This window comes from Adiantum capillus-veneris, chromosome 30 (assembly GCF_014529385.1).
Source record: "Adiantum capillus-veneris isolate H3 chromosome 30, ASM1452938v2, whole genome shotgun sequence".
NCBI classification, from domain to species: domain Eukaryota; kingdom Viridiplantae; phylum Streptophyta; class Polypodiopsida; order Polypodiales; family Pteridaceae; genus Adiantum; species Adiantum capillus-veneris.
Window position 1 is genome coordinate 64,240,327 of NC_140960.1, and position 20,530 is coordinate 64,260,856.

Below are 20,530 nucleotides of genomic sequence, written 5' to 3' on the forward strand. Positions count from 1 at the left end.
CCTCTACAATGCTTTGGACCATACATGGAGCATACGAGCACACTGAAAATCGCTGGACAACAGCGTTTTCATCACATCGCAGTTGCGTTTTGAGGTGGACATCAACCACATGGTTTGTGTTTTTCCTAGAGGATGAAGTTACCTCCTGCCAGGTTACCATCCGGTGGTGGTCCGTGCGGTCTCTCAATGACTGTTGCAGTACACAATATCTTCGACATCGGTTTGATCATCCACGGGCGTACGATCCTTGGGAGATCCATTCATTCCAGCCATCATTCGGGGGTTGCGCACTCCAGAGGAGGTGGTGACTCGTGGTTTGTTTTGGACACACCCATAAACTCATTAGAGGAGTTCACACGAGATATGGCAATGCTCATGGCATATGGGATCTCGACATTCCCAGAGAAGAAACCACCATCTTGTGTGGACAAACACTTATCACTCGACCTCGACACATCAGATCACTTGCTTACATAAGAGCATCTACATGGACTTAGGGAGAGGATCTTGAATCTCTTCTTGGACGAGCTCATTGCTTGGATCTACAAACTGGAGTGGGACTTCAGTGCTTTGGACTCTCTTAGAGAGTTTACCCACGAGATGCGAGAGATCAGGCATCATTCCGTGACTACATCCGGAGTCACCCGGAGCTTGGCTTGGATGGTAGTGCAGTTTCTCTTCTGCACTTCTGATCATTCGGATTGCTACCTTCAGAGTTGCTTACACTCACCCTCGGTAACCTTATAGAAAACTTATCCCTCGACCTCGGCTGTAGGCCACTCCCAGCTCTTTTACACTGGGAGCCACACCGAGATGCGGTTTGGTGGCGTTGTTGGCCCATATTTTGTTTTGGTTGACACCGGAGGTTGGAGGTAGGAAATACAGGCAAGATGGCGCAGACAAATTGGTATGGCCTTTCCTCTTCTCAGAGATTATTCACAAGGCAGACTGCTCAGTCTGGCTTCCCTTCTTCATACAAGATGCTTACGGTGCAGATAGCTTGGTTTGACGACACCTCTTCTCAGAGGCCCATCACAACGCAGACTATTGAGTCTGGCTTTCCCCTCATCTTGGATTACCTTACCTACTAACAAGACACCATCCGGTGATGGTCCATGCCATCTCTTAGTGACTACTGCAGCTTACAGTAGCTTCTACAGTGCAGACTGCTTAGTCTGGCTTTCCTTGTTTCCAAAGATGTCTACGGCCTAGATTGCTACATTTGACCTTCCTGGAGTTTTACAAAGCTTAGCCACCTGGCTACCTTGGGTTGCAGGTTCACGCATTGACAAGCTTCCGATCATTCTCATGACGGTTCCTGGGCTTCTCTATTTTCTCCAGACTGATTTGACTACAGACACCACAGATCCTATTGGGTAAAACACTTGCAGGTCTATTGCCACTTCTTTCACGACAACGAGTTGTTTTCACACTCAGTTTGGGACCTTCACACAGTATCTTCACCCTGTATCGACGGAGTACAACAGTTTCCTACCCTGTTTGTGACGGCACTTTACCATAGAGATCTCTCGGAGGTTGGGGCACCCTAGACTGTTGCTACACTATTGGAGTATCCTTCAGTGGACATCACAGCAGACATCTTCATCATTTGCCTCACGTCTTCGGCTTCATGCGGTTTGTTCAGCATCTAGTGCTAGAGGGGGTGTTAGACTTACACCACTCTATTGCTTCACATAGGTTTGGGGAACTTCCTTGTACATCTAGTGTCTCTGGGCTAGCCACCCATAACATAGGTTGTACCTTGTCTAGCCCCCCAATTTTGGGGCCTGCCGCCCACTTGAGTTGGACGCCCACCTTGGGCACTCATGTATATGGGGCCAGGGAGGTACACATTTCATTATCATTTGATCATTGTACGGGTTTAATACTCTGGTAGTCAAGGGGGCATGATCGCCTCCTGTTCCCCATATGCAACGTTTGTGTTCTCTCTCTCTCTCTCTCTCTCTCTCTCTCTCTCTCTCTCTCTCTCTCTCTCTCTCTCTCTCTCTCTCTCTCTCTCTCTCTCTCACGCTTCCGCACACGTGCACTCTCACATTGATATTACCATATTTGAAAAAGCCATTTGAGGTTTACTGTGATGTGTGTGGTCGCAGTCTGAGAACGGTCTTCATGGAGGAGGACCGTGTTGTAGCTTATGAGAGTAGAATGGTCTCGCAACCTGAGCGAGTTGCATAGATTTACGAAAAGGAGCTATTGGCAGTCATCCATGCTCTTACTCAGTGGCGCCATTTTCTATCACAAAGTAATGATGTCGCGTGTCCAATAACTGGAAGAGAAATGGCCGAGTGGACAAGAGACGACAAACTTGAAGAACTTACGCTGCAGGGTCGGGGGAGGGGGCTTCTTGAGAGTCCCTTTGGGGTGGAGCATGAGCCTCCATCTGTGTCTGCTGCTGTGATGGAACACGAGAAGGCCCTTTGAGGAAACCCCAACAAGCAATGGCAGGAGGTCAATCCCTTGGAGCAAGTAGAGAGGCACCTTCAGGGGGATAGGAGCTAGCTAACGAAACAAGGAGGGATGGAATCGAGCGGGAGGGGTAGTGCGAGGGGGAAGGAGGAAGCGAGCGGGGAGGCAGTGCGAGGGAGGAGGAGACGAGGGAGCAGCGCGGCAGGGAGGAGGGCTGGAGCGAGGGGGTGGAGCATGAGAGCGTGGGGGGAATGGCTCGGGCGAGGGGGCAGCGCGAGAGCTGGAGCGTAGGGGTAGGAGCGGGACATCAACAGCGAGCGAAGTGTCTATATGCCTTTCTTTGATCTTTTAGTGTGCCAGCTTTTATCTGTTAGGTTTTCGAGCCCCACGACTTTCGCCAATAAAACAAGTGAGCCTCGCAATAGAGCTGGAGCGGCTCCAAGCGACCTCCGTCATCTGCAAGATCATCGGCACCCACCCTCGCAGAGGAGAGGCGCGTGATCTTCTCCATGCTCCAAGCGACCTCCGTCATCTGCAAGATCATTGGCACCCGCCCTCGCAGAGGAGAGGCGCGTGATCTTCTCTAGGCCCGCCTTTTAGGAGAGGTGGGCAAGATTGAAGATACTCAACGTTCAGCTTCTTGAGCGTGGCTATTACTAGATAGAGTTTGAGACTCCCGAGATGGCGTCCAAGGTCATTGCGATGAGCCCCCTTGTCATCCGAGCAGTTGGAGCTCATTTTCGACCCGGCTACCGACGTGCTTGTCGAGGAGGTAGACCTTCCCATCTCAATCTGCTTCCCCGGCCTGAGAAGGAAGTACCTTCCTTTACTATCTAGGATGGGCTCAGAGATTAGGACTCTTGTAGAGACACCTCGCATGGCAGCCTCCGTAGCTGCCAAGGCAGCTGGCATTCCTACCGTACGTGTTCTAGTTCGGGACACCCATATCCTCCCGAAGGTCATTCTATTACCTAGGGTGAGTGGTGGTTGGCTCCACTAGATCGTGGAGTATTCGGGCCTCCCGAATCAGTATTTCGTTTGTCGTCAAATGGGTCATCTTGGGAAGGCCTGTCCACGGAGGAGGCCTCGACCTTCACCTCAGGCTCAGCCCCAGCCTCCTAGGACTGGCCAGCATAGCAGACAAAGTCACAAGTTACTCATGCAGACTCACCCTCCAAGCCCTCTCACCACACGGGAGACCTAGGGGTTACAGACCTGGTATAGATCTTGTGGCCGCCGCTGGCCAAGTTCTCAATGACACATCCAGACTCGGCACGATGTAGACACATTGTGGTACACTTCTTTGCTAACACGCAGAGCCCCATCATGCTATGTATACATACATGATGACTCCTGGATAGAGGAGGTTGCCCTACGCACGGCACGCTCTTCTTGGACCTGGGCTAGACAATCTTTGCAGTCACGCCTATCTCGGGGACGCTCGGATGTTTAATTTCTTTTGACTCTCCTCACAGATATCTCTAAGAGGCTACACTCAAGCGAATTTGCAACAAGCAATAATGTCGCCGAACACTTTTGCTTATCTACATTGTGTTATAAATTGTAAAAATGGATTATTTCTAACGTCATGGCTTATACTTACATTGATTGGAACCTTTATTGAGATGATTTGTCATACAACCACTTACATGAGCTCGGATGATTTGGGATGATTGTCAATGCTCTCACACACTTTAGTACCCCAACCTACTCCGTACCAAACACGTAGTACATGTTTCATTCTGTTTTTATGCCTTGTCTAGTCCATTGGTCACGTGCACATAGATTTGCTGATTTAGTACCCCAACCTACTCCAATTTGGTACCAAACATGTACTACATGTTTTGTTCTTTTTTAATCCCTCGTCTATTCCATTGGTCACGTGCACATAGATTCGCCGATTTAGGCACTGTGTAAATGTTCATCTTGGTCTAGATTTGCCGATTTATGAAACACCAATTATCCGTGCAGATCTGCCAATTTACGCAGCACGACTATTGATTTGCCGATTTAGGTAGCACACAAGCAAAATGCAAATTCACTATTTTGAACAATATTAAGTGCAAATCCATCAGTTTAGGCAGCACTAATGTAGATTCTTTGATTTAAGTAGCACGTTTCATTGGTGTAGATTCACCAATTTAGGCAACACCAATCACAAAATCACGATGTAGTGGCTGGTCATCACTGTTCTTAGTATGATTTTGTTACTGGAGTATATATTGTAAGTGATTTGGATTTGGTATATAATGATTTTCTATCACGGCATTGTTTATGGAATTGGACTTGAGATTTATAAGAATTGATTTACTAAATGATGAGTATGACCAATGATATCCTAATACATCACGATATGACATATACTTCGTATTCTAGTGGTATGGGATACTACAATATGTAGTATGTGGATGATGACAGGCATAATCAATGTTTGTTTAATTTTATAATTTTTTCTTTCAATATGTGATAATTCTAACACAGAATACTAACCATTGTTTTTGACAAGTATGGTTTGCAAATTCTTATCTTTGCAACTGAGGATAATTTCTTTCTAACCAAGAGGTAAGTAATGAAAACTAATCTATAATTATTTTACTACAGCTGACATGTGGAAAAAGAATGATTGAGCTACAGGCTATGCAAAAGGACATCACATCTATGTACATTTTATTATCCAAGTGCTCTTTATGAGCTATGATCATTATTATGTCCGGCACAGCGAGAGGGAAGAGAGGAGAGGAGAGGAGAGAAGAGTATGACAGACATTGGGTGCAAGAGTGAATATTTTCCTCTTGCACATATTTATTTATAGATTTCTTGAATGCTTGCAAGAGAAAAATGCTCACTCTTGCATGGGGGGAGATTGCACCTCGTGTCTGTGTTATTCTTCTCTCCTCTCCTCTCCTCTCTTCTCTCTTGCCATGTCGGTGCAGCACTCCGCTCTAAGAGGTGCATTTGCATGCACTTTCTCTTGCTTTCTCTCTCTATCTCTCTCTGTTTGTGTATATCTTGATTATGGTGCACATGTTATTCGCCAAGTATAAAGATCTTTCAGTTTTATGGTTTGTATCATGTTATTTGTAATATTCTACAGGCCTTCCATGCTCTCGCCTATAGCAATACCGAGGCACATTGTGTGAGCCTTGGTTACTATTGTAGCATGCAGGAACTACTCACAATTGCCACTTATGAGATGGAAAAGAAGGACATGGATGCACAATGTTTCTTTTGGTACTTTTTCCACAAAGCAATGGTGAAGCACAAGTATGAGCCATCAAAATTCTATGATTTCATGGCGGATGAAGCTCAAGAAAATTGGAATGATGTTCAAGGATGCACACTAGAGGAAAACAAAATTGTAGGGGAAGTTCAACAATATACAAAACAATGTGTGAGAAGTAGAGCAGCACCATCAAAAGAAGCGTCCATCACTAAGGCACGTTTGATACGACAATGGTGGCGCAATAGGCATGCTCAAGATCAAAATACCCCAATGATGGATACATAGATGAGCTAATTAGAGATACAGATAGCACATTGGGGTAATGCAATGACCAAGATTAAGGGAGGAGAAGAAAGAATGGGTACTCCACACACATATTTATAAAAGTCAAAATACGAAAGTTGGTTGGTCGATGAAGAGTTTTGCAAGAAATATCTCTTTATGACACATGCACAATGGACATGGAAAATGCCATTCTACACAACACAAAGGCCACATCTTACTCATTATGAAAGCACATTGAATCCGAACTTAAATTAGAAACTTTCAAAGCTTGCACTTGCAAAGGTCATCCAGATGGTAAACCAGATCTTCAGGGGGGTTCACCTCTTAGACATGTAAGTTACCACGTGAAAGCTTTCAAAATTTTAAGAGGATTATATTAACCGAAGGGGTTTTTTAATTGATTGTAGAGAAAAACCCATAAGTCTTGGAAGAAATAGGCGTCATTTTATTATCTTAAGCATGTAAGTATAGGGATTTTTCTAATACCCTTTGAACGCACGTTATATGAATAGTTTCTTAAAGGTGCACCCTTCGAGACTAGATCCACCACAAGCTCTCCCATGTATTGAGCTCGAGGTTCTTTGATAGGGAACAAAGAGTCAACACGTTGTTGCAGCTAAAGTGAGTCCGTGCTATGAAGAGGGAAAAGCAGAGCCATGGTTGTCTACATGTTCATGCCAAAGTGGTAAAGCAGGTATGAAGGTCAAGGACACACAGGTGGATCCAGATGTGTATGTTGGATGGGGTTATTTGTTCCAAGATTCTCTTCCATGAGGCCTTTCAAAGGTGGTTGATTAGAGGACTAAAAGTGCAAAAATGGAAGTGCAAGAAGTGGCTCTACAAGCTAGTTCAAACAGCCTATCAATCGAAGGTATATAGCTCAAGATATGGCCAGTTGAAGAAAAGGGTGCTTTGCAAATTCTCACCGGATTGGACAGGTGTAGCATCTATATGTATTTCATAACGGCAAAGGGAGTCCCATTTACACGTGTCAAAGCCTGCAAGATGAACGCTAAATTCCAAAAATGAGAGAAGCTCATGTGCACGCAATAAAGAGGGAGAGAGTGGCCGTACTCGTGATGATCAAATCATAGGTGAGTTGGTGGATCTAAAGTGCCCAATTTATGGAGCATGTCAGTCTTTTCAGATTGGCAATCACACTTCAAATGGCCAAGATATGACCACTTGAAGTTTTGTCGGGACCAGTTTCGTACCATTTTGATTGCCTCAACAATAGGCATGCCATCATATGTTTTTTCAAGCTTACCATTTGCAAGGGTGGTATGCAACATATGGAGCTAGCCAAAAGAGACAGCTTGTCAAATGAAGTTGTGAGCATCAAGATAGTTAAGTGAGAAGTTGGCAGTTGGAAGTTGGGAAATGGTTGCGGATGGTTTTTTCCTTTTTCAGGGCTGTCCGTTGCGGTTGTCGAGTTGCTGTAATGCAACAAGGTTTTGGGAGCTTGAACTCGGGATGTATGCTTCCACTGTGGCTTTACAAGATGAAAGGCTGACATGGGAGAAAAAAATGGGAGCACTCCGAAGCTGGGATGAAGAGTGATTTTTTTAAAGCTTTATGAGGTGAATTTTTTAAACCCACAAGGGGTGCAGTGCCGTCAAGCCACCATGTGGCAGTTGAAATAAGCCATATGCGCAATGCACGGAGAGATTTGATGAGTATTTATAATGTGTGACAACATTGTCATTGTCAACGAAGTGGAAAGAGAGAGAGCTTGTAAAGCTTGGCTATGGCTCTCCCTCCCGTGGGCTACGGCACTATAGGTTCTACTTGGGGTGGCCATGGGCATCAGTGGTGGTGCCGTGGCGGTTGTGATAGGCCCGTTGGTGCTCGATTGGAGATTGTTCCTACGGGGGGCCATATGGCCTCCCCTTTTGTTAGAGAAGGGAGGGGGTTCCCCCCACTAGCATCAATGCTAGTATGGGGAGGCTTCTCATGAGCAGAAGGAAAGAGAGGAAAGGAAGTGTGGAATTTTGGCTAAGGGCATTTCCCTATAGAGATAAGGTTCCCATGCAAATTTACTAAAATGAGCTCGGATATTTTTTTTTGAGCTCACACATAATTTTAGTAAGTCTTTCCCCTATAAGGGGCCCCCTTTTACCCTGTAGAGTGCAAGAGAGTGCGTGGTGTTCTAGTTCAATCAAGATTCATATCTCTTCCCTTATTTTCTATCCCACCACCCCCCCTTCTCTTCTGCTATTGCTCATTGGTGTATCGGTGTCAGCGTGTGAGTGTGCGCTAGGATCGTTTTTGTGGGCACACACACACACACACACACATACAACTATTGTGTATATTGGCTTGTGTAATAGTAGCAGTGCGGATGGTGTATGGATGTCAATTCTCTGAAGAGTGTGTGCGTTTGTCAGTGTGCAAGTGAGGGTGTGTTTTTTTAGAAGTGCATTGTTTTAAAGGTGTTCTTTGAGAGGAGTGGGGCACTATAAATTCCATGGGCTAAAGAGAGGCAATTTGGTGTGTTTTTGGGTGTGTTCCCATTTCCCCCTCTCCAATGTCACAAGAGGAAGCAAAACATAGTATTTTATATTGAGGATGACTCTAGCCATTGCCCAAAATACAATGTGCACACATGAGCTGGAAATCTACAAGATAACCTGGAAAAATATACTTTTCAGAATCCACTCCCAATAAGATGGCAAAGGAGAAGGGGGGTATCATCAAAGTCAATGATGCAGAAGCATAGAGACCAAGGGAAGTGAGCACGACGGGAGAGAGAGAGAGAGAGAGAGAGAGAGAGAGAGAGAGAGAGAGAGAGAGAGAGAGAGAGTCTCGTGAAACAATAACCTTGGCAATGAATAGTTGAATGTGTATACAATGGAGGCAAGGGGTTTCTTATATAGTAACCTCAATAAATGCCCTACCCAAAATTTGACAAATAAGTAAAATAAATACCTTAAAGCCAAACTAAGTAATGGGATTACATTGGGCAGCTCACTTAAACTCTAACACCCTCTCTGCAACTCATAGTGGACATCAATAGTGAGACCAAATCAATGAAAAAGCTACCGTGGACACCTGAGAAGTGGCCACCGACTGGATACACCTTGGTGTTGCTACCCTCAACTTTGTACCTAAGAATAATTCTATCTTGAGCATCAGTTGCCTTGTAGAAAATTTGAACTGTAGACCACACTACATCAGATAATCCCCATTCATAAATTGTGAACACATCACATTCAAAATATAATACTCTAAGATAATGAATTGTGAAACACATCCCTATCCATAATTTGACCAACAACAATGAATTGGCACGCCCATCCATAGTGTTTTAGACGTTTGATTGGTTCATTTCCAAATGCATGTGCATTGAACTCCGGACTATGGGTCCAAACATTGATAACTTGAACTCCAACACAAGGCTGAAATCAATTATAGGGAGCATTGTTTGCCCCTCTCTTCCACTCACAAGCCTCTCTCTCGCTTAAGCTAGTGGTGACACTGATCTCCATGTGACTAGAAGGCAAGAGTCCGTGTGCCAGTCTAGTCGCCACCACACTAGAAACCTCTTTGTTGTCTTTCCCCAAGTCACTATCACTGCTTTCCTCATGTTGCTTGGTTTTAGCTTTGTCCTTTGTAGAATCCATGTCTTTGCCTTTGGTTTTGAAATGCTTGGCCAAATGACTATTCTTTCTGGAATCCAAAGCAGCAAATGCTTCACCATGTGCTTCCTCTGTCTCAAAAGTCTAAATTTTTCCTTTAGTTACCAACACGGCTTCCTCCTCAATGAGAAAAGGGCTAAGATCATCAAATTTCAGCTTTTCCTTCATTACATGTAGCCAAAGTGTTTTAGCCACCGTTTCATACTCTTTAGGCAACTTCATGAGAACCAAAGCAGCTTAGGGAGTACTTGTGAGTGCACTCTTCATAGCTGATAGTTGATCATGAATAAATTTAGTCTTCATAAGAAATGATTGCATGGAACTTCCTCAGGGAAAGTAATTGTCCAAGAAGAGTGATTGCTCACATTGTAGAATCCCAACCAAACATTCCTACAAGCTTGAACCACATTTTGTTGGCATTCTTCAAAGTCTGAAAAGTTGGAGAAAGGTCCTTTGTAAGAGATTTCGCAATGGCCGACATTGCCTTCGCATTAGCCGCATCCCAATCGACACACGATTTGAGATATTCATCATCTTGAAGGAGGGTTTACCTGTTGCGGGAATCCCTCATGGGACGGTCCTTTGAGTCATTGAGAGCATCCATAGGCCTTTTCATGAGAACCAGAGTTGCATAATCAAATTCAATGAGCGTAGTTATTGCCGTTCAATTTGTCGTTGACGCACGAGCAAGGGAAGGGGGGGGGGGGGGGGGGGTGAAGGAGTACGAGCGGAAGTGCGACGCGAGAGAGAGTGCGAGAAGAAGAGCACGACGATATGGTGAACTCGCTCTACTGTAATGTGTAGAGCATAGTGAGTTCTTATTAGGTTTTTACAAAAGAATATGTGTACATACCTGGCGGCCCGCCCACTTACCTGGGCGACCACATTGGGCTTTATACCCCAACAACCTCCCACTTAAAGTCCAATGTGGTACTTTAAGTGTGAGAGAAGCTACTATACAAGCTAATATACAAGAGATGTAGAGAAGTGATGTACTACCCTACACCTAACTGCTTGCGAAAATGCGCAAAGCTCTCTGAGGGAAGTCCTTTTGTAAGTAGATCAACAGGATTTTCTGTAGTGTGAACTTTGACAAGCTGAAGTTGCTTATCCTCGAGCATTTCCCTGATGAAATGATACTTCACATCCACATGCTTTGTCTTTGAGTGATAAATTGGATTGCGAGCCAATTGTATAGCACTTTGACTATCACAATATAACACAGGCATCTCTTCTTTGATTCCCAAATCTGTTACTAGTCGATTAAGCCAAATTGATTCTTTGCATGCCTCTGATGCTGCAACATATTCAGCCTCTATAGTAGACTGAGTAACACAATCTTGTAATCTAGAACGCCATGATACTGCTCCACCAGCCAATGTAAAGACATACCCTGACGTAGACCTTCGGTTGTCTAATTCACCTGCATAATCTGAGTCTGTAAATACCTTACACCTAGCTCCTGACTCCCATAGCATATACGCATACTCTTTGTAGCTTTCAGGTATCTCAATATTCCTTTCACTGCCTCCCAATGTTTCTTGCCTGGGTTTGACATGTATCGAACAAACGTGTCCCAGATCAGCCTACAACTGAGCCATACATGGACACCTGCAAAGAGGAAACAATGGCTGAAAATTCAGCGCCCAAATAAGCCCTCAAACCTGCCTGTAAACTTGTAAACCTGTAGCTGAAACCTGCTGAAAAAACTCAAGCCATTAGTGCTCGAATCCAGCTACCTAGCTCGTAGCCACACAAGCATACATCACAACATTCACTCTTGTGAGTGTGTCAAGATAATTGTACGCCTGTCAAACCATGAGCTAATCACCAAGCCCACACTGTGTGGTATCGATGCATACACACGCACAAATCTCCCACCTGCAGAGAACACCGCACGTAAATGCTGAGTACAACCCGCAATCTCTACCTAGATCGCATAAATGATGCACATAAAACTCCTGGGAAAATTTCGCTAGAGTTTCGTCAATAAAACGGCCACAAAACCAGTAACCAAACTGACTTCACGCTCAAAACCATGAGCAACCAAAGCACATCAAACTGCACTCCAAATGCATGCACCAATCTCCACACTTTGCATACATCATTGCAAACACCTGCAAATCTAGTACACAAATATTTGCTCTACCTGTGACTGCCAAAAAACATGCTCGAGGCATACATTGCCAAGCTCAAAATGCAATCATATTAGTCTCCCTGAGCATCAAACCACATAAGGCATACATCGTATCCTCCCACCTGTGAGGAAACTTGCAGCAAATATCACTCTCACATCTGAGAGCAAACCATGTGTGGAATCCTCGACACACAATAAACAAATGCTGCTGCAGAAAATTCAGCGTTCAGAATTTGAAAATTTGAAAATTTTGATATAACGAGCGCGTCCGGAGCATGCCAAAACCCCAAGGGAGACTCCTGGATCACATGTATCCGTGTCCAGGTGTGAAAGCTATGCCAAAAAACACTGTTTTCGGCCCAAAAATGCAGCATAAACTGCCAAAAGAGGACTGAAAAATGCAGCTCCTCAACTGTAGCTCAAATGAGGTTTCTGATGGCTCGAATGGCTTCGAAAGGGGGGTAAAACGCAAGGACTCCTAATGGAAACGCTCTCAGAAAGCTGAATTTGTCGATGCCGAAGTCGAAACCCTGTTTGCACTCTTAAAAGTGCGCGCGCACGGACGCGAAAACAGCAAGCACAAAACCTCGCTCTGATACCAATTGAAGGGGATCGGGGAGCACCACAGACGGAGAGTGAGAGAGAGAGAAGGAGACACACACACTATGATGTGGGTGGGGAGACTCAAAGAGTGAGCAGCCCCCTATACACTTATGCTATGTATAAGGTATACAAGTCAGTGGACGCTCAGACTCTGGGCGGCCGGGCAAGGCACAGGCGCCTATACCCCAACACCAAGAAAAATAAACACACGCACCTAAACATTGGGCACTTGAATGACTTGATATGAGAGGATCCTGTCACACGATATTGTAACCACAAGATATTGAGAGAAATATATCTCATACTCTCAATTCCTCTCTTTCATTTGCAAAGACATTTCCATTTATCAACACGACTTCTACAAATAAATGCGTTATCATTCTCAAACGCCAACATGAATTGCAAGGTTTTCATGACTCTACATATATTGTGCAAAAATCAATCATAAAAAGATACAAAAAATTTACAACAAGCTAAGAAGAATAAACCTTGGCCAACATTGTGACAAAATATGACTACACAGAACTTCAACCGAAGGGAAAAAACAAGAATATTGAGAAGTATGCATTACAAGAAGCAAAAGTTATTAGAGAGAAGTGCTCTTGCTACATGTTACTTTTCAAAAAGAAGAAGGCAAACTCATCAAAGATCATGTAACTTGGAAAGAAACATGCTTTTGCATGCCAAAGTTTATAACTAAAAACTACGAAAAATACAAATATAGCAAATCAATAGCAAATAAAACACAATAGCACGACCTAGAAAATATAACATTGCAAGCAGGCATGGAACATATCAATATCACCAACATAAAAGACATAGAGAGCTACAACTTCAACCTTGTTCTTAAAAATCCACATAGAGAAACAAGAAACAAGAAACTCATAAACAATACAATTACTACCTATATAAACAATACAAGTCAACACACAAGATGATTTTAAAAAGATTAGAAACTTCAAACCCCAACAATGTTCTATATTTGATGACATAATGTTTAAAATAACATAAAAAACCAAACAACAACACATGCATTTATCAAAGGAGGAGTTGAAACCGAGAAAATGAACAATATTGAAAACACTGGTGGAGCACTTTAACAAGATTTTATGCTACAAACCAAAATTCTAATCCACTTAAAACAAAAGTGTGCAAACTATCATTGGAACAACAATACACTTTGGGCTACATATACCTATCAATGAAAATGTACTTACTCAAGTACCCAACAAACAATTAGATACTATAACAAAAACTCAAGGTAATTGTCATTGATAATATCTCACTAGTTGGATCAACAATGTTGGCACATCTCAATAAAAGGCTATAGACAATCAAGCACGCACATCATTTTGCCTTTTGGATTGCATTTCATATGTTTTGGTGACTTATATAAAAAACAAATGTATTTTCAAGGTCGCTACACTAATACACACAAATTTCAAAATAGAAATTGACTCAAGTCATGCCCCAAATAGACCCCAATTTCGTAAACATTTTAAACAAAATAAGAAAAATAGTCAAGATATAGAAGACATTGAGTACATGAATAACATCTGCCTTGCAAAATAAATATACAACTTCAACATACCACATCTATTTTACACTCAACAAAAAACACAAAACTATAATAAGTTAATGTTTAAAAAAGTAAAGACCCAACGTATACTCTAACACCAATAGACTCTCCACCAATATTGCCTACAGGAATTGTGAAAGACATTAACAAAATAGCAAGCCTTGAAAAGAGTCTCAAAGTAAAACAAAAAATTATCATAGAGCTTTGCTTGAGAAATTACAATAAAGCAGATGGTCTTGTCAATGGTGCTGACGGGCGTTTCCAAACAATAACAACATACAAGAATAAAAAATAGTCTATATACAATTCCCAAATACAAAAGTTGGTCAACAAACACACCAAAAATACCAACATTTCTATACTAATAAAATAAAATGGACATGTATATCTCCAATCACAAAGGAGTTTTAACATTCACTTCTGATTTGAGTCTAGAGACGTTATTAGCTCTTGATGAATACTATGTGTAGAATTTGATTATTAACTCAGGTGCCATTTTTCATGTTACTCCTCACGAGGAAAGGTCCTCTAGTTATGCTTCTACACATGGTTCAATTAAGTTGGGTGACCCTCATCACCTTGAGATATGTGACATTGGAGATGTGAAGTTGTATATGCACAACGATACTGAATTTATGCTGCAAGGTGTTAGACATGTGCCAATAGACAAGTGCCAAAGCTAACTAAGAGTTTGGTTTTAGCAAAATAGCTTGATGATCTTGGATACACTACAATGTTTGGCAATGGTATATATGTTGCCAAGATGCCTTCTATTGAGTTGTGGCATAGTTGACATGGTCATATGAGTAAAAAAGGAATGAAGTAGTTACAAAATTCTGGCTATATTCTTGTGTTAAACTATTCAAATTTTAGTTTGTGTGACCATTGCATATATGGGAAACAGACTAGGCTTACCTCTTTGCAATTGGGTAGAAAGTTAGGGAATCCTCTAGATTTGGTTCATGGTGATCTACGTGGGCCTATGCCGTGTGAATATTTAGGGGGGCATCATATTTTCTAACGTTCATAGATGAAAAGGAAAGACAAAGTCTTTAGTGTCTTTTAGAAGTTCCTAGCTATGGTTGAGAACATGCACGAAATTGAAGGCTTTGCACATTGAGAATGGGGGAGAGTATGTCTCCACTTGGTTTAAGTACTTTCATAGCAAAGAAGGCATTATGAGGCAATTTACTACACCATACACACCTACTCAAAATGGAGTTGTTGAGAGCCTGAATAGAACTATTCAAGAGAGGGTCAATTCCATGCTATCTATGGAAAATTACCTCAAGAGATTTGGGAAGAGGCTGTTATGATAGCCGTGCATATAATCAATAGGTTGCCTAGTATACCGTGGAACTATAAGATTCCGTAGGAGATGTGGACATGCAAGAAGCCTAATTATGACATATTACGTGTGTTTGGGTGTGAGGCATTCTCACATGTGCCTAAAGAGATTATAAAGAAGAAGTACCCCAAGTCACACAAATGTATCTTCATTGACTATGGTGTAGATGGAGAGATGGGTTATCGTCTTTGGCACCCAAAATCTTGGAGAGTTATTTGCAGCTCATAAGTGATCTTTAATAAGTCAAAGATGCACAGACAACCTGTGAAAGAGGTTGAGTATTGCAAAGTGAGATTCGAGGACATAGTCTAAAGTCTATTTATGCAAATAGCTCAATCTACTAGCGATGTACCTACCACTAGTAGTTCTCCAAATCAAGCTAACGATGCTCTTGAGAGAGCAGAGTCTAGCAGTCATGCAGTAAGGATATCTAGCCATGTATCTCGTGACCCTGAGCATTTTCAACCGGGGTTAGACTATTTGTTGGTCATTGACTGCAGAGAGCCTTCCTGCTACCAAGAGGCTATTGAGATGGAAGATAGCGTGAAGTAGGAGCGGGCAATGCAATCTAAGTATAAACCAATCATGGAAATTGAAACTTGTAAACTGATAGAGTTTCCAGAGGGCAAACAAGCCTTGCCTTGCAAATGGGTATACAAGAAAAAGTACACGGCTAAAGATCTCGAGCCTAAATATAAGGCTAGATTGATTACTAAGGGTTTGAAGAGAAAGAAAGGCATGGATTTTAATGAGATTTTCTCTCCAATAGTCAAGATGACTACATTGCATCTTGTGCTTGGAATAGTAGACATTAAGGACATGGAACTCTTCAGATGGATGTGAAGACGGATTTCCTTCATGAGGATCTTGATGAGGATGTCTACATGAAGCAACCAGAGGGTTTTGAAGTCAAACTTGAAAATCCTACAATGGAAATCTGGTGTGTAGATTGCATAAGGCATTGTATGGACCAAAGCAGGATTCAAAGAAATCTTACATGAAGTTCAACCAGTACATGCACTCTTAAGGTTATGTAAGGAACCACGAAGATCACTGCTTGTATACCAGGAAGTTGATGGTTCACTTATCATTCTGATACTCTATGTTGATGATATGCTCATTCTTGGGAATTCTAAATACAAGATTTCCATCTTGTCAAAGTCACTTAGTACACAATTTTCCATGAAGGATTTGGAAGATACACATGACTTTCTTGGCATGCATATCAAGAGGGATAGGAAACGTGGAATACTGGCGTTGTCATAGGAAATGTATATCCACAAGGGTCTTGCAACATTTGAATATGCAAGGGGGGAAGACATTGAGTATCCCAATGCAAGCATATGAAAAATTTAGCAAGAATGATGCTCCCCCGTCTGCTACTGAGAAAGCTAAAATGGCCAAGGTGCCATATTTTTTAGCAGCTGGTAGTCTTATGTATGCATGGTAGCCACGAGATCGAACATTGCTTTTGCAGTGGGACTTGGATGCTTCACGGTTGTATAGATGTACATACTTACACACATAGCCCACTTGGGCCATGTTTTTCATTGATTTTATTGAACTTTAGTAACACCGGCAGGTGGGTTGGACAAGGAGTGTTGTGGTGATAACCTTGTATGGCTTCTTGGGGTTTGGCTCTCCATAAAATCCCTTTTGTATTTAAAAAAAGTATTCTCAAGATCTTCAAGTACCAAGTAGCCGGCCTGGATTATTTTTCTATGACGTTTCATGCTCTTTAAGTACCAAGTAGCTGATCTAAATTATGTTTCTATGACATTTCAAGCTCTTCAAGTATCAACTGTCTAATTTCTATGATGTTTCACTGCAGTCTATGGTTCTAAGATTCATATATTTTAAGTGTCATATGGTTCTATTTTCTAGTTTTGTTGAAGTTCATCCTTGCTTAGGTGTCCATGTTTCTACTTTCACACCTTTCCAGATAGAGTATCACATTCTAATGGATGTAACTTTTGATCTTGTAGGTCATTTTGTTGTTTTGACATCTGATAGAGTATTTCATTTCATTTCCTCCCTCTCTCTCTCTCTCTCTCTCTCTCTCTCTCTCTCTCTCTCTCTCTCTCTCTCTCTCTCTCTCTCTCTCTCTCTCTCTCTCTCTCTCTCTCTCTCTCTCTCTCTCAGTAAGTACTAATCGTGCATTGTCTTGTCTGTGGTGTAAAAATGTGGCCATTTTCCTTAGTACTTCTTTAAGGTTCCATCGCAATCCAAAATTTCGTTCTAGCTAGGCAATCACAAATTTTTTGTCAAGTTCTAATTAATAGATTAGAACGTCAATAATTTTGTAAGGAAATAAAACAACATATCAATACATATATTCAAGTCAAGGCATGTAAAGCTCCAAAAATTTTCCTATGCACTGGAAAAACAGAAGTCTGCCTCTGACCCGCCTCTGACGGGCATTATCATTGGCATGATCAAAACAAACGTCTGCCTTTGACCCGCCTCTGATGGGCAAATGATGACATCTTCTTCATGTTTTTTGTTAATCATGCCAAAGTGAAGATTCTTTTGAATTGATCCACTTTTTAGGTGATTCTTTGTGCAACAACAGGGTAGACCACCATATATGTGTGCTACCTTTCAGAAAAGACGTTGCCTTTTGTAGTTTAGAGGTTTCCAACAAAAGACCTCCCAAGCAAAGCGATGTCAACTTGCTGTATAAATGCAAGGGCTTGATGGATATCCTTGAAGTCTGAAAATGTGTCAAACTTGATCGCTTGACCCCATCATTGAGCTCATCTATCTTCTTACTCTTTCTTTCACTATTTGAACTATCAAAAGAGGACGGGATCTCCTTCAAGCTGCTAGATTTCTTTCTAAAATTCTTATTGGATCTGATTTTCTTGCTTGTCTTGCTCCTTCTTTGCCTCTTTCACTTTTTGTCATCCTCACTAGAACTAGAGGAAGAGGAACTATCAGAATTGTCTAAAGATGAAGAATCAATGTCATCCTCAAAAAACACACACTTCTTGGATTGACTAGCGCTTGGAAAGGACTATTTCACCACACACTTTGTTGTCGTTTCTGTACCGTTAAATTCATTTATGTTTGTGCATCTATTTTAGTTTATAGGAGTAGGTTAAGTATTAATTTCCACCATCAATTTGGGCCAAAAGCATCATTGAAAAAACTATCCAAAACCTTATTTTGGTGCCGAAGACCAATTGTAAAATTGATGGTCAGAGCTTCAAAGCTGAACCAAACCTAGCAAAACTTGCAAAAAGGGGATATACAAGCTTGCTAGAGATAGATTGTGCAGAATTTTTCCAGTTTGCCTCTCCAACATGGATCGCGATCCATATACCTTTTTGGCAAACTGAGAAGAAATTGTTTCCTTTGCTTAGAATAGACTCTCAGACATCAGAACCTTGAGTTTGGCCAAAAGTAGAGTGCTAAAAGATCATTTAAATCAAGAAATGTGTTAAGCAGAGCAAAACCTTGAAAATTGAGAAAAGTTAGAAAAACTGAACTTTCAATTGTCCAAATACAAAAAGGGGTGAGAATTGGGTTCAACTAGAAGCAAGGAACCAACAGAACAAAAAATCATGACCAGATGCTGCCCAACATGGATCACGAGCCATGTACCTGGTAGACATTTTTAAGGGAAATTTGACCAGTGCACTCCTGATTACTATGGGAACAACTTTTCCAAAAGGAGCCACAACAAAAAAAGTTAAAAAACCTGATTAAAATATGGAGTTGTTTGCAAAAAACCACAAAGTAGACACAAAATCTTGCTTTTGACTTGGAAAAAGTTGGTCAAATCCAAAAAGATTTGGGGAAGAGTATCACCATACCCTCTGTCATCACAGACTCACCAAAGGTCGTGCTAAAATCTAGCCAAACATGAATTGCAATCCGCGTACCTTTTTGGAAATTTGAGCTGATATTTAACAGGTAGAAAAGTGATAACATCTGAAGTACTTTCTCCCAAATCACTCTTATAAAAAAGGTCAAAACGTGGGCCAAAAGGCCAGAAAATAGATAAAGAGAAAAACCACTAGAACAGACCCTAAAACTGACTTTTTGCTGATCTAAAAAACTCCAAAACACTCAAAAACCATATATCCAGCATCAGTAGGCCAAGGACTAGTTGTGTGTCAAGTTTCAATACATTCTGGCACTGAGGTACATGGATCGCAATCCATGTTCCTCTGACACAATTTAATACAAAATTTTCACCATAGCTAGAGGACATCACAGGGAGTCTAGTGGCCTTTTCAAAACTAAATTTGGATATAAAAAACCAGACCAAAAGCCCAAAATTGCCAAGAACTCTGGCAAAGTGTCATAATTGACCTAATTTTCAATCTAGAGGTCCATTTCCAAAATTTTTGATGCCATAGTACTTACTAATCATGTTGAATCTGATGGTACCAAGAAAAGTCAATTTGGCTTCCCAACATGGATCATGATCCGTATTCCTCTGAGTCAGAACAAAAGCAGAATTTGACCACATAGAGAGGTAGTCCACAAGAACGTGGGGGCTTTTTCAAAATTGAAATTGGACATGAATTGGTGACGTTGTGAGTAAAATTGTGTGCTATTGAAAAATTTCGTTAAATTTTGTCGATTGAAAGCTAGAACTAACAGGAAACGACTGTAAATTCACAGCTATCAAACATTTTTTGAAAGATTGCAGGTACTAGAGAATACTACCCAACAAGTAAGATCAAAACAACGAATTCAAGCTAGCTAATGAGATAACCCGGTTTGGATTTTGCAATACCAATTCTTCATGAATTTGCAATCAGGAAGATTGTACCAGAATAGGAATCCCAGCATCATAGACCAAGTGAGCAATCACTCAACTGAAGTTAGAGTGAATCAAAGACCACTACATCCTTTAGAACCCATTGTAGAGGAACGCTTTTTTGACACCTCGTCAGAAAGATCATACAGCCTAATGACTGAGGACTCCAACAAGTTGAACACTAAGGAAATAACTTCCATGGGGGCGGGTCCTTCTCAACCTGCATTTGATGTAAAATTGTTGTACTTGAAGTTTCAATTTAAAAGTGTGCTTATGGCCAAAATCTATAAGGATGGAATGGACCGCTACTGTGTTAAGTTGGAAAATAAGCCAAGCGAGTTCAAAGACCTTGTAGATGTTGATTATGACGGGGATAGATATTTTGACAGAGTGGGAATGATGTACTTAGTGGTTCACAACCCCTTTATTGTGGACAAATGGGGGATGACTGGCACCAAGGACAAGGTAGATGAAGAGCTAGCAAATGAAAGTTGATTTTTGGCCCAAATAACTGAC